Here is a 15,855-nt window from a genome sequence, read left to right on the forward strand (position 1 = left end):
ACCAGCAAGACCAAGGAGCTGGTGGTGGATTTTAGGAGGCCTAGGCCCCTCATGGACCCTGTGATCATCAGAGGTGACTGTGTGCAGAGGGTGCAGACCTTTAAATATCTGGGAGTGCAGCTGGATGACAAATTGGACTGGACTGCCAATACTGATGCTCTATGTAAGAGTCCTGTTCGGCTGTGAAGCAATCAGAATTGATGTCTGAATGCTGGCGACTAGCCTTACAGTTTATCTCTCAGGTGGAGCGTTACAGCTTCTGATGAAGTCACGCCTGATACAAAAACTTTATTAAAAATATTTTTAGATGTTTTTAAGATTCGAACCGGACACGGAGACAAAAGTGAAAGAAAAAGAAGAGAGAGAAGGAAGAGATGGAGGTAAAGGGGGAGGGGGGGGTTTCGTATAGAATAAACAATAAATGAACCAGAATCCGCTTCTAGACCTGCAGAAAGAGAGGGGGAAAAAAAAAACACAAGACAAAAACATTGCTGCATCAGCTACATGAAGATATATAAAAGTAAAAATGTTTGCTGACAATCATACAGTAATTATTACTGAGGCATTTAGGGCCACCACAACCTTAGATCTTGTGCTGAAGATGTCCAAGTCATACTTATGAAATCACCATGTGAGCACCTGTGTGCGTACGCACGCTTGTATGTGTAAGGTTTCTCTATAGAGCATCCAATAGTGAGTGTGAAGGGCCACAGACCTGCCCCCAAAACGTGCGGAAGATGGAGGGAGTTCCAAGCCCAGAGATCCAGAGGTCACCCCAGAGCGGAGACCCCAGGGAGGCCGTCACCAGAGAAGCCCCAACCCCCACCGAGAGGCAGAGGATCACCCTGGGGTGCCACAACCAGCAGCCGGCAGAGTCCCGGGAGATATCAACGGCAAGCCCTCAGGCCGCCCGCAGCCGCTCTCCCGAGTCGGCCGGGCCCGGAACCCAGCAGCCCGGGACCCAGGGCGACCCACCCGCCGAGGATCCAACAGAGCCCAGGGAACCAGATCCCACCAGGCAGCCACCGGGAGCGACCAGACAGATGCTTAAGGCAGGGGAGGGTAGGCAAAGATGTTGTAGTATTGCCAGATGTCCCAGGAGAGGGGAGGAGTCCAAAACCCCACCTGACATATACAGTCACACACAAACACAGTCATACACTCCCTCCCTCATGCTCTCACATACACATACAACCCAAGACTTACAAGGATGTACGCCAGACACCCATTCACACTCCCCACACACCCTACCTAACTCTGGTCCCGGTGCTGCCGTACCTGAGGTACAGCCATTCCTGGACGTCAGAGTTAGCCCGTTCCGCAGGGGTAATAGTGAGCAGGCACCCCATCCAACGTAGAGCAAAGCAACCCACCACTCCAGACCACAGGCAGACGGCCAGCTCCCACTCCTAGCCTCCAGCCCCGGCAGCTAACTGAGAACAGAGGTGTAATAAGACCTCTAGTCTCCCTCCGCCTGCTCTAATGTAGTGTTGGTGTGTGCTGATAAGGTGCATTTTGTGGTTGGGGGCGGGCAGTGCCGGCACCATGTGGCCTACACCAGCTGATGCCAACACACAGCCCCACCTCCCCCAAAACTCTCCGTGACTAGGTGCAGTTTAAAATTGGAAGTGGACACCGCACTCGGAGTGAGGCTGAAATTTCCCCACCGGATGCCGTTGAGTGTGCCCACTCCCAAGGCCCTAAGTGTGCATTTGTGTGGAATGTTTTTGTGGAAGTGTTTAATGTGCAAATAAAATTGGGGTGTAGGCTGCCACAGGACTGGAAATGGGATCCATACCGCACCCCTGACTTACCCACACCCCAAGGCCCTATGTGCATGTTTGTGTGATGATGTGAAGGAGCAGGAGGAGGGAAATGTCTGAGGATGGGGAGGAACGGCTGAGGGGCCTGAGCCCTCCAGGGAGCCAGCTCCCCTACTGGCCCCAATAGGCACCTCCGCTCCCAAAATCCACCCGGGGCACGGAGGCCCCAGCCTATCTAGCCATGGCCCGAAGCAGCAGCATCACAGAGCCCCACGGAGTCTGAGGCCACCAACCCACACCACCCCAGCAGAATATTTACTCCCATCCCCACATTTACTCAACATTCAGATTAAGTAAGACATAAGACACCCAGGATAAAGCTGGATCCTCCCTCCCGGACATCCCTCCCCATGGTGGAACTGCCGCACGTTCCGCCCTCTTCCCGCAGCGTACATGCCAGGACCCAATCCCCAAGGCCCCACCCATATCCCCATCCGGGACGGCCGCCCCAAACCCTAAGCCACCAGGCCCACACCCAGACCAACCCAGGGGCATTGCAGCCACTAGGCAGCGACCGCAGCCACCGCCAAGACCCCCTAAGGCCCTACACACAACCACCAGAAGCCCACCCCGAGGTAACCCAAGCACCACTAGAGTCGGGCAGCAGCCCCCAGCCCAAGACCCCCCTAGTGAACCCACCCCAGGGATCCTCCAGATACTCCAAGCTCAGACTCTCCACCACATCAACCACAGCATCCCGCAGGACCATATCAATGACCCTCCATCATCGCTATGTGATGGAACCGATCAAAGGAGCCCAGAGAGATTGATTTGAAGTGGAGGCAGAGGCTGTCTCAAGTGTAATATGATCCAATAAAAGATTTCTATACTGGTTAATGCAAAGATTATCTTTGTTTTTCCAGTTTATGAGGATAGTTTTCTTAGCGATGCATATGGCAGTGAGAACCACGTGAACCAAATTTGTTTCAATCGGGACATCCTCTAGGTTCCCCAGCAAGCAAAATGAGGGGAAGTTGGGATATCACATTTCAGACACTTTGACAGGTCTTCACATACTCTATACCAGAATCCCTGAACAGGTGGACATGACCACAGTGCGTGGATATAACTGTCAGGAATGTTGTCTGTGCAGTGTGTGCAGGTGTCAGATGGCACAAATCCCATCCTGAACATCCGATGACCTGTATAGTGTACTCTGTGTAGAATTTTGTATTGAATTAGTTGTAAATTGGGGTTTCTGATCGTTTTAAAAGTTTTTAAACAGGTTTGGGACCAGAAAGTCTGATCAAAGCTAACTAATAGATCCTCCTCCCATTTGCCTATAGGAATTGCTATTGTATCATCTATTTTGGTCAATGTTTTATATACTTTAGACAGTAATTTGGGGTGTTTGAGATTACAGAAGTCTAATACCCTTGATGGTGTTTGTAATTCTACTTTAAGCTTAAATTTTTCTTTAACTACTGATTTAATTTGGAGATATTCTAAAATCTATTCTTGTCTATCCCAAATTGGGAGACTATTCTGTTAAATGGAATGAAATCCAATCCTTCAACTATGTGTTCCATGTATAGAATTCCTTTACTTTTCCAGTATGGGAGGTTCATCATTTTATTGTTTTGCAATATGTCAGGATTATTCCAGATGGGTGTGTCTGCATGGAATTAGTGAAGACTCCGTCATTTTTAGATATTCCCACCATGCTGTCAGTGAGGTACTGATATTAATACTTTTAAAGCTTTCATGCTTTCTTATTTTTGAGCTAATAAACGGTAGGTCCGAAAGCTCTATAGTATTGCAAAGTGTCTGTTCTACATCTAACCAGGACTCATCCAGCGGGTTATGTTGCAACCATCTTGGTATATATTGGAGCCTGTTGGTTAAGAAATAATGATAGAAGTTGGGTAGATCCAACCCTCCTCTATCTTTGGTCTTCTGTAGTGTTTTTAAGCTAATTCGTGGAGGTTTATCCTTCCAAAGGAATTTAGTGATGGAGGAGTCCAGGGATCTAAACCAATCAGATGATGGCTTGTTTGGGATCATAGAAAATAAGTAATTGATTCTTGGTAAAACCATCATTTTAATTGTGGCAACCCTCCCCATAAGTGATATCGGTAAGGATTTCCATCTAGCAAGATCATCTTCCACTTTCTTTAATAGTGGGATGTAGTTTAGTTTAGTTAGATCTGCCAGCCTGGGAGACACATGAATGCCCAGGTATGTAATATTCCCTGATTCCAATTGTGTATTAAGGGAATTGACAAAAGAGAAATTAATTGGAAGAACTGTGGATTTTAACCAGTTTATTGAATAATCTGAAACTCTTGAAAAGGAGTTTATTAGTTCAATTGCCTGGGAGAGAGAGGATTGAGAATTCTGAAGATAAAGTAACACGTCATCTGCATAAAGACTGATTTTATGTTCTATGTTCTTACACTTTATGCCTTTAATAACTGTAGTTTGCCTGATTGCTGCTGCTAGTGGTTCAATAAAGATAGCAAATAGCGAGGGGGAGAGAGGGCATCCCTGCCTGGTCCCCCTCTGAAGACAGAAGCTATCTGATGTTTGGTCATTTGTCCTGACGCATGCTGTTGGTGAACTGTATAAAATTTTTAACCAGTTTATGAAGAAGTTTCCAAAACCAAATTTATGTAAAGTTGCAAATAAGAACTTCCAGTTAACTCTATCAAAAGCCTTTTCTGCATCGAGAGATAATATACTGGTTTCCATGTTTCTGCTATAAGAAAAGTCTATTAAGTTGAGTAATCTACGTGAATTTGTGGATGAATGTCTCCCCTTAATGAAACCAGTTTGGTCTGGATGTATTATGAAAGGGGTTACCTTCTCTAATCTTTTTGCAAGGGCTTTACAAATTATTTTCAGGTCAACATTAATAAGAGAAATTGGGCGATAGCTGGTAGGAAATATAGGATCTTTGCCTGGTTTTAACAGGAGACTAATGTTGGCTGAATTCATGTTTGGCTGTAGTCTACCATTTTCTTCTATTTCACACATCATTCTGAAGAATGTTGGCCAGAATGATCCAGAATTCTTTGTAGAACTCTGCTGGAAACCCATCTGGACCTGGAGCCTTCCTATTAGGCATGGAGTTAAGAGCTTCCTGAAGCTCATCTGATGTTAATGGCGAGTCCAGGACTGTAGCTTGGCTATCTGATAATTTAGGAAGTATTATCCTGTCTAGAAACTCATTGATCTCATTATCTGATGGGTTAATCTGTGGTGAGTACAAGGTTTTGTAAAAATCTCTGAAAGTGTTGTTTATTCTTTCAGGGTCATATACTATATTCCCAGTTGAGTCTTTAACAGCAGATATGGCAGTTTTCTCTTTGTTTATTTTTAACTGGTTGGCTAAAACTTGCCTGATTTATTACCGTGTTCAAAGTTTTCTATTCGTAGTCTTTGTGCTAAAATTGTGTTTTTGTCAATAATTCCTTTAAGTTCTAGTTTACTTTTACGCAATTTGTTTTGTAATTCTTCTTCTGGGGATGCCTCTAGAGACTTAATGATTTCTTCTAATTCCTGAATACGTTTGTTTTCTATTTTTTTCTTATGTGATGAGAAGGAAATTATTTTACCTCTCATCACTGCTTTCCCTGCCTCCCAGAGAACAGATGCTGATGTTCCAGGAATGTCATTGTGTTCTAAATATAAAGCCCACTCTTTTTTATAATATTCCACAAAACCTTCATCTTTAAGCAGTGACGTATTAAACCTTCAGTTTTACCTGATGGGATTGTTTTCTTATTTAACAGAGTTAAAGAAACTGGAGCATGATCGCTGACAACTATAGGGTGTATCTCAGTGTCTGAAATGTCAGCCAATAATGAGCTGCTGACTAGAAAATAGTCCAAACGTGAGTGAGAGTGATGAACATGTGAGAAAAAAGTATACTCTCTACGGCTGGGATAAAAAGATCGCCATGCATCACAAAGCCCATAATCACTCATATACTGTTTGACTATATTAGTGGAATGCCAACTGCGCTGAGTCCCAGCTGTACTGAGCCTGTCTGAAGAATGATCCATCCAAAAATTAAAATCTCCCGCAAGTATAAGTGGACAGTCCAAGTGTTCGGAGAGTACAGAGAAAAAATTATGAAAGAATGCGGGTCATCTATGTTTGGACAGTATATGCTAACAATACATAAGCTTTGATTTTGTATAGATAGTTTTAGTATTATAAATCTACCATCTGGATCTGAGACTGTGTCCAATACTTTGAAATTTGTATTTTTGTGTATTAAAATAGCTACACCTCTTTGTCTAGAGTTATAGGCGGCAGAGAACAGTCTGGGAAACTCAGATGTTTTAAGTTCATCTGCAACTGTGGCAGACCTATGAGTCTCTTGTAATAAGACAACATCTGCCTGCAGTCTTTTAAGCTGATCAAAAATCTTTAATCTCTTCTCTCTAGAGCCAGTTCCATGAACATTCCAACTGACAAACCTTAGTGTACCCATAGTTGTGTGTGTGATTAGCTAATGTATGGTGCCTTCATGTGAGTTAGTTAAGTAAATAAATGTATAATTTAATCTGAAGAAAAAAGAAAAAAAATATATATATATATATATAAATAAAAATAAAGCAATAAATAAGTAAATAAAAAATATATGCATAATAATGCTAATAATAATAATAATAATAATAATGCTGATGATAATACTAATGCTGATAATAATAATAATAATTCTGATAATAATACTAAAGCTGATAATAATCAGACAATAATAATAATAATAATAATAATCAGACAGAACCAAAAGTGTTTGTGGTTGTATGATAAAATGTAATAATTATAATCTAGTGTTTGTATGTGCACGTTGTGTGTGTGCTGACGCAGTGTAGGAAAGTTGTGTGATTGTGTCATGCGGATGTAAAGTTCCAGAAGCAGGTAAAAGAAGGAAAGGAAAGAGTGATAAAGGTTAAGAAAAGAAAAAAAAAAGTAAAAAGAAAAGGTGTTAGAGGTGTGGGGTGGCGAGAGAACAGGTGATCCCATCATCTAAACACGGATATAGCAGCTTTTTTTTTATATCCTGACACGCTCATACCCAGTGAATCCCGATAAGAATAATAAACTTGTGACCTGATGTTGGGTTAATAAAGCCAGTCTGTCACTCCTCGCTCCTTGTACAGCCTCAGACTATACTTTCTGAGAAGGTTGGCATCCTTCAACATCTGCAGTAAGATGCTGCAGATGTTCTACCAGACGGTTGTGTCGAGTGCCCTCTTCTACGCGGTGGTGTGCTGGGGTGGCAGCATAAAGATGAAAGACGCCTCACGCCTGGACAAACTTGTTAAGAAGGCAGGCTCCATTGTAGGATTAAAGTTGGACAGTTTAACATCTGTGGCAGAGCGACGGGCACTAAGCAAACTCCTGTCAATCATGAATAATCCACTGCATCCACTTAACAGTGTCATCTCCAGGCAGAGGAGTAGCTTCAGTGACAGACTTTTGTCACTGTCCTGCTCCACTGACAGACTGAGGAGATCGTTCCTCCCCCACACTATGACTCTTCAATTCCACCCGGGGGAGTAAATGCGAACATTAATTTTAATTTAATTCTTTTCATTTTTATTACTATTTAATTTAATATTGTTTCTTTGTATCAGTATACTGCTGCTGGATTATGTGAATTTCCCCTTGGGATTAATAAAGTATCTATCTATCTATCTATCTATCTATGAGAACTAGAGGCCAAAACAGACATTGTGAGGCAAGAAGTCTTAAGGTGAGGCATTATTTTTACTCTCCTTGAACTTTCTATCCACTTGATCATGAAGGGTGTATGTCTTGCAAGATGAATGACATGACACTTAGGGGAACATTTCAAACAAATTTCACACAACAAACTGGTTCCCATGTTTCGCATAATCCTTCCTAATTTGGGGTGTTCTTTACAATATAATACTGTACAATACAATTTATTTTTGTATAGCCCCAAATCACACAAGGATTGCTGCAATGGGCTTTAATCAGCCCTATTTTTTTTAAATAAAACTATTCTGCATTATCTTGGTAATCACTAATTCATGTGGTGCAGATATAATAATCATTATATTTTTATTTTTAGCAGTGATTTGAATCAGTATCCATCTATCCATTATCCAACCCACTATATCCTAACTACAGGGTCACGGAGATCTGCTGGAGCCAAACCCAGCCAACACAGGGCACAAGGCAGGAAACAAACCCTGGGCAGGGCGCACACACACACACACACACCAAGCACACACTAGGGACAATTTAGAATCGCCAATGCACCTAACCTGCATGTCTTTGGACTGCGGGAGGAAACCAGAGTACCCAGAGGAAACCCATGCAGACGCGGGGAGAACATGCAAACTCCATGCAGGGAGGACCCGGGAAGCAAACCCGGGTCTACTAACTGCGAGGCAGCAACGCTACCCCTGCGCCACCGTGCTGCCTTGAATCAGTATTTATTTCTTAATTACAGAACAAATAAAGTCAGTATATACACATGCTAAGATAGACAATGTAGTCTGCAAAATTGCATATTTTTTTATTTACTTGGGGGCTCCACCCACTGCTCGCTTCCCTCACCAACCCCTGGGGGCAGGTACTGGGAGCCTGCTATGTCGTGGCTGAGCCGCTCTAAGGGAATCGGGGCACTCCTCCGTTAGAGGAGGAATTACATTCAATAAACGTTGCTTTTTGTATTTTTGTGTTTACATATTGTTCGGGATATTTTTCTCTTTTTCATTTATTGGATGATTCTCTTTGTTCTTGACTTATATTAAATGCAACTCTTTTTTGTTCATTTTCTTTTTTTCGATGTTCATTATCAGCTCTTGACATTTTTTTCTTGATTTAAAATTCAGCGTTCTTCAATAGATAATTTGTTTTTCTGCCTTGAAGAGTGAGTTAGTACTGAAAGTGTGACGGGGTGTTGCGGAGAGAGGATGTGTACTGTAGGAGTAATGGTTTGGCAAGTGGAGTGGAAGGAGAGGTCAAGTCTGAATAACGTGGTCACGACGGAAAACTTTTTTAATATAATAGAAAGAAAACCCTATGCAGAAATTCTATTCACTCAAGCCTTTAAAATAGCCCTTAAGCCATACTACCTAAACTTTTGGAGAAGTCCCATCTATGCCACAAGCAAGTAATTTAAGGCCCTAAAGTTCAGTTAATTCTGCTTTTTGATCCTACTGCATAAGGACTAGCAGGAGGGTCATTTAGAGCCAGAGCCACCCACTTTGGAACAGACTTATCCAAAACTCAATTTTTATTCCCCTGGCCACAAACTGTCTGATGCTTAGTATTGTCAATCATGCATTAGGAGCATGAAGGCACATGACAGCAGGGGCAAGATAACTGAAAGTGTGCTGGTGATGGTGTTTCTAAAGGAACCCTTTGCAAAGGCAAAGAGTACACATTTCTAGAACATCTCCCGATCAGCTCACTCATTCTCTATCTTTGTACCACTCATCATGTGACTGATGTGAGATTAATGTTTCATAGTATCAGAAAGAAAGAGGAGGGCCACGAGCAAACTGTACCCCAAAGAGATGGGCCAAGGGAGGAATGGAAACTCAACCCTAACATGTAATTTCTTAAAGTTTGGCCAATGGCATTAATGCTCTTGTTTTGCTTTGTTCATTTCATTTGAATCTCACTTGTAAACTAGATGGACATTTCAGGAAATCCCTATATTTTTGTTAAAGTACTGCCATACTGTCACTTTAACTTTTTTAAATTTGTGTTTGCCCATAGCCAGCTGGCTTTTCTGATAGTAATTTTAAAAGATACTAGTCATTTAATAATATTCTTCTCGTATTAACTTTTCATTATGAAGGGTTGTCAATGGCAGAGATGCCCTTCAGATTTCAAAAGACTGAGAAAAGACCTGACAAAGAGAATGAGAAAACACTGTGGCAGATTCAGAGTCTCTCTACACACCAGTGTGGATAGGTTCTCATGGTTTTGTTGCAATATTGTTTATCACTGTGATTGGAAAAAAATCATCAAAGGACATTAACCTGGATAAATGACAGGAAGATAATGAAACCTTAAAGACTACAAGGTGGCAGTAAATAAATTCCAGCTAAAACTTGTGAAACTCTGCTGCAGGAGAGTACACAGGTAGCCTGAATGCTATATTGGAAACCTTTCTCTTTAAAGGATAGTGAGATCAATAAAGAGAAAAAACAGGAAGTTGGGAAAACTGAGAAGCTGTCCTACCATAAAAATCACAGTTAAAGACGTGTACAAAGGCCTCTAAATGCTCTGTATCTATTGTTCGTTTACATTATATCTATAAGCATATCTGTAACCTGAATTAAAAATAACTCTAAATTCTGGTAATTCCAGGATTCTTTGCCAATGTTTCTGGTCTGAACACCCCTTAGTTGCCACTTCCCCATTACTTCTGCAAATGTTAGCTTTTTGCTTATTTCATCAGTTGTAACTTTGTGATTCTAATTTTGAAACCTTGTCTTGTATAAAATTTCATAGCCACTGTGATTATACCAACAAGCTTCAACAGATTATGGCAACATCTTAGTATTATACCTGGAGGAAAGAAATGCACTCTGGAAAATTCATGTTATTTTTGTATGTCACTCTTTAGAGGCTCAGAGTACTTTTGTAATAAGTTTACATATAGGTTATAACCCTGACATTAAAATCTATCTAGGATGATAATTATAAACAAAGATTAAGTTGGTTTCCAGAGAGACATCATCAAAATGCAGATGCACAATATAGTTATTTTATAATGCATACTTGTATGATATTGTCAACAAAGGCTGAGTTACTCATATCTAGAAAGGTCTGATATCATCTTTATTTCCAGTAAATGTTTTATCCACCAAAGGATGACAAGCATTTACAAAGTAAAAGGTTTGAATAACATTGATTAGAGTTCACATGCAGACACATTAGACTCCATTAGCAATTAGACTTTAGCAATATGTTGGTTGCAATGGAAAAATGCACTGTACATTATTAAGAGACTGAAAATGGCAAAACATAACTATGATTTTAAATGGCAGAGCTCACAGCCCTGAGTGCAGTTAAATTACATATGTGGTGGGTTAAAAATAAAAAGTCAGCATATTACCAATATCTCAATGCTTCATATTAACCAATGAATTTCAGATCCACATGATCCAATTCAGGGCATAGGTGAACAGTCTATTCTGGCTGTGTAGATTGTAAGGCGGAAGCAGTCCTATATGGTGCCTGCCAATTGAAGGGCTCAGCCATGCACAAACACACACCCACACCACATAAATTTTGGATCACAAAGTAAATAAATACCTACATCTATGGGTTGTGAGGGGAAAACCAAAGTAACCAGCGAATATGTAAACACCGCATAGACAATAAGGAATTTGCACCAAGTTTCCTGAATCCTTGCAGCACTGATTCCACTTATTGGTTTACTTACTCATCCACTCAGCGAGTGAAGTGAGCAGAGGCCAAAACCCCCTAGTCATACATAAGTTTTAACTTTGTATTATGTTCTCTGATAAAAATTTATATAAAGAAAGTATTTTTATTTTAACAAGGTATCACCCATGACTTTTAATGATTAACTATTTTGGGACTTTACATAATATTTAAATCCATTATATGTAAGTGAACCTAACTTATTAAAGAAATCTTTCTCTTAGATTTCTTCATTCTGCCATGGAGCATTAACAAGAGCATGTGGAATTCTACCAGTTGGTACAAATAAAGGCTATACGTGTTCATATATAACAATGGCTCAAGACTCTTCTTTATTTACCGAATCTATTCCACAACAACAGTCCCCCATAAATGGTACCAGAAGACATAATGTTTTGGTTTTCCTGCTGTTACCAGACAGACTTGGACCTATATTGAATTGTTCACCATCTCCATTTTTAAACCTTTAAATGCCTTGACATAATTATCTTAGAGACATTAACCATATGCCACTGATCTGCAGCTCCACAGCAATAGTACTGTTCATTAAATTTTGTTATAATTATGGCTTTTTAGGTCCTACTCTACTCTGTAATGCCCTCCTTTATCTGCCTATATAGATTTTTATTTGCTAAACAAAAATAGTAGACATATGATTATAAATTTCTGTATATGAGCAGCACAGCAGAGTATTGAATAACACTACTGTCTCACAAATTCAGTGTCTTCAATATGAATCCACTGGACTTTGCCTATTCCTCCTGCATGGGCGTTCCTCCCTCATTGTAAAGTTATTGTTTTTATTAATTGGAAATTGTTAATTATCCCAGTATGAATGATTGTAGGTGTGTGCCCTGTGATGAACCAACACCCCATCCAAAATTATACACAGTAAAGCAAAAACAGACTATCCTCACCACAACCCAAATTAAATTAAGAAGGACTGTTTGCATGTGTTTTTTGTTCAGGTTTATGTTTGTCATTTTTATGTAATTTTGTTATAGTTAAACTATATGATATTTGGAATTATGTATTGTATAGTGTTCTGGGCTTGTAAGATGAAGTATGATGGACTGCAGTTCTATACAGGGTTGATTCATGGTTTGTACCCACTACTATAACATAAGTTCTGGCCTGTTTGACCCTGATTTGGATAATCAGATTAGAACAGTAGTTTTCAAGTTCAGTCCTAAGGACTCTTATAGATTTGTGGTTTTATGCCAACCACAATTAGTGAATCATTCTTACAGTTGATTGATCTGATTGTTTAGTGAGATGCCCTTTATTATTTCCTTACTTTAAAAAAATCTGAAATGCTTATGTTTCCTTAGCCATTGTCTTTTTATTTGTCTTATATTTGGTTTTATTTCTTAATTATATTTAAAAGCTGACAATGAATGCTAAATGGAAGTAGTTACATCAGTGCCACATTCACTAGTCCCCTCATTTGTAGTAATTTCTCCCCTGTGGCATTAAATGCTTGTTTGTAATTGTATTTGGACTGCTCATTGCTAATCTTCAGCATTCAGATACCAATTAACAGAAAAGAGTTATTTAATAAGCAAAACAGCAAAAAAATGCGTATTTAAATACAAACATTTATAAATTACTAAGAAATATTTGTAGGCTAGATAAGCAAACAAGTATATCACCTAAATGACATACTGATTGTGAAACTGCTTGGAACAAAATGTAATCACAGAAATATCCAGGTAGAAGGAACTTTGGTGCCCTGGAAAACGGATAATCTGTGTTGCACATCCTGTCTGAGACACATTAATATTGACTACTTTCATCCAATGAATTATTCAGTAATTGTGTGTTAAGAAACCCTGCTGAGGCTCCTTTATACCAACAGCAACACACCTTTATAAGGTCTTCTTTTGATTATGACTGCTCTTTTATCCTTAGCCAAGTCAGAAGTTTTCTTTTTTAGTGATGCTTGTGTGTATCTATTTGTTAAAATATTTATTTATGTACTTACTTATTTGTTTACTAAGCTTCTTTAAACTACAGGATTTCCCTCTTGGGACAAATAAAATTCTGTCTATCTAATAAAAACCATTAATCATGTTGATCCCCCAGGACTGAACTTGAAAAGCATTGGATTACTGATAGATAGATAGATAGATAGATAGATAGATAGATAGATAGATAGATAGATAGATAGATAGATAGATAGATAGATAGATAGATAGTTACACATGTGCATTTGGGAGATAATTTATGGGCTCTGATGATGATAACTACCTGCCAAACCAGGTGCTGGCACTTTTTTCTCATGCCATCTCATTTCTTCCCTCTGCAGAACAGAAGATTGATGCCTGCCTCATCACTGATATCACTTTCTGGACTGGCCTCTTCCTGCCTGGGCTCCATATAACCAGATGTTCTGCCATTTTCAGTTAGTTCTTTGTTTTGACTTGCTTGTTGCGTTTGTCTTTGTGAAAAGGCCTATTTACTTCAATTTATTTTGTGGTAATTCTCTTCTTTTACAATAGATAGATAGATTGTCCCTTACTGTGTGTATTTCCTTCTACATTTCTAACCATAAGGTTTTAAACTTATCATGTTTGTCTAATTAAATCTCTACTTCTATGGCTATAACTTGAATAATCCATATTTATGATTCATTGATCAGAACAGCAGTAGAAACAGTTTAAACAGTCTAAACCTATCATGCTTGCCTGTTAATGCCATATAATACTTTTATAGGAGCAGTTCACTTTGAAACAAAATTAAATTATTATTTTCTTTTATGCCACTGCTTTTATATTTTTGCTTTAATGGCAACTTTGGTGTATGCTCAAAAAATTAAATCTATTTTAGAAACACCACAGGGATCCTTTTTTGCAGGCCAACCAAATGACTGTGTTATGGAATATGTCACTGTATGCTTCAGGGTCCTATTACCATGCATAGTATCAAATAAAAACTGATTTCATGGATGGACTGATTATTATTAACAGTAAATCAGAAGAAATCACTTTTATAACTTCTGAAGTGCCCAAATACTGATACAAAACTTAGTTTAATGTTTCAGCCAATAGTTTAAAAGGTTCTCAGAAGAAAAAAAAATCAATATAGTTTAAAAAATATTCAACAGATAGTTACAAGATAAAAAGCTACTGAAGTAAAAATCAAGTTTTAAAATAAATACAAGTGTACAGCATTAAGCAGGAAGACAATGAACTGCATATTAAGGGCCACTTTTGATACTGCAAAATATTTGGGGGTATAGTCAAATTTGATAAAAAAAACAAAAAACCATCACCATTACGCATTACCAAACATTACTCAAAAAATAAAAAAAAGTTTCCTTTGAATTGCCCATTGTCTGTTATTTCAGGCCCCGGGCGTAGTTAAATCTTTTGCCACAAAGTCTCGTCTCGCGGGATGTAAGTTCTTGATATTTTTTAGTTTATAATTTAAAAACAGAATAAGAATCTGAAAATCTACCAACATCACATTAAAATTTGATAAATTCTGAAAAGAATGACACCAAACATATATATGTTTTAAAATAAGCCAGATTTAAAGTGTGATAAAAAAAGTGACATAAAATCGTTGCACTTTTAGGCTTTTATGATTTTTTTATGGCTTTTAGGATTTTATATATATAGAGTAGATAAAACTTACTTCAGAATTACAAGAACAGTACATTTAGTATATGGAAATGTATAGTGCACATTTAGCAACTGAAAAGAAAGCTGAAACTTTTGCCACAGGTGTGATGCCCCAATGTCAATCCTGATGGAGCTTGTCCTCCTCAGAATGTCTAATGGGACAATAAGACTGGCCAGTGTAATTTAAAAAAGACTGACTTGTGCATTGATCTGATGCATGATTTGTATTTTACATATTCTGCCTCTAATTAGCTTACCACTACCACTAACTGAACACAAATGCAATCTCTTGCGCCTATGACATTTATGAAGCCTACATAATGGATATTTATCCATGTATTTTACAGAGGTTCACTTATCACACTTCACGTTTTCTGAATTAAATGCAACCACAAACATCTATATGGAAATCATCGTCACCAGACCAGATTTGACAAATTTTATAGAGTGTGTCACATACATGTGCATAGGAGACGGTTTACAGGCTACAGTAGTGCTATTTCTCAGATGGACCAGGGGTTAGTGCTGTCACCTGATCCATTCTCCTTTTGTCCCTCTGCAGACCAGCCGAAGAACCTGCTTCCCAATGACATCACCACAAGTCCAGCCCCTGTTGACATCATCTCCGGCACTCTTTGATGATATCATATTCAATACCCAAAACCACTCTTCTTCCACTTCAGTTCCTGTTCAAGTCTCCCTTACTCCACCTCTTCTTCCGTACAGCCATATTTATAGAACAGCTTTTCAACCTGTTAGCTGTTGTTTTGGACTCCAGTCTGTAAAGACATGTTTATTTTTTCTGCCAGTTTTTTCAGGTATACGGGGTCGGGCATTTTACCATTTTACTGGTATATCCTTAATTACAAAACATTTTGTACTTTTAACATACTATCAGTAAAAAAAACAACAACACAATATGATCTATTATACAAATAATAAAAAGTTGAATTCCTTTTAATTATTGAGATCTACATTTGATTCTAATTAATCTTTATTAATTTGTAAATTAT

At 39.0% G+C, this 15,855-nt stretch overlaps 1 long non-coding RNA gene across 1 annotated transcript in view; it reads left to right on the forward strand.

Moving 5' to 3' along the window:
- The window catches only part of LOC120532180, a 53,511-nt gene extending 37,903 nt beyond the window's left edge, over window positions 1-15,608 (forward strand). The window contains exons 2-3 of the long non-coding RNA XR_005634239.1: window positions 13,525-13,620; window positions 15,405-15,608. This is a non-coding gene — a long non-coding RNA (uncharacterized LOC120532180). The remainder of the gene's footprint in view (window positions 1-13,524; window positions 13,621-15,404) is intronic.
- Window positions 15,609-15,855: the final 247 nt, after the last annotated feature.

The sequence above is a fragment of the Polypterus senegalus genome, chromosome 7 (assembly GCF_016835505.1).
Source record: "Polypterus senegalus isolate Bchr_013 chromosome 7, ASM1683550v1, whole genome shotgun sequence".
NCBI classification, from domain to species: Eukaryota; Metazoa; Chordata; class Cladistia; order Polypteriformes; family Polypteridae; genus Polypterus; species Polypterus senegalus.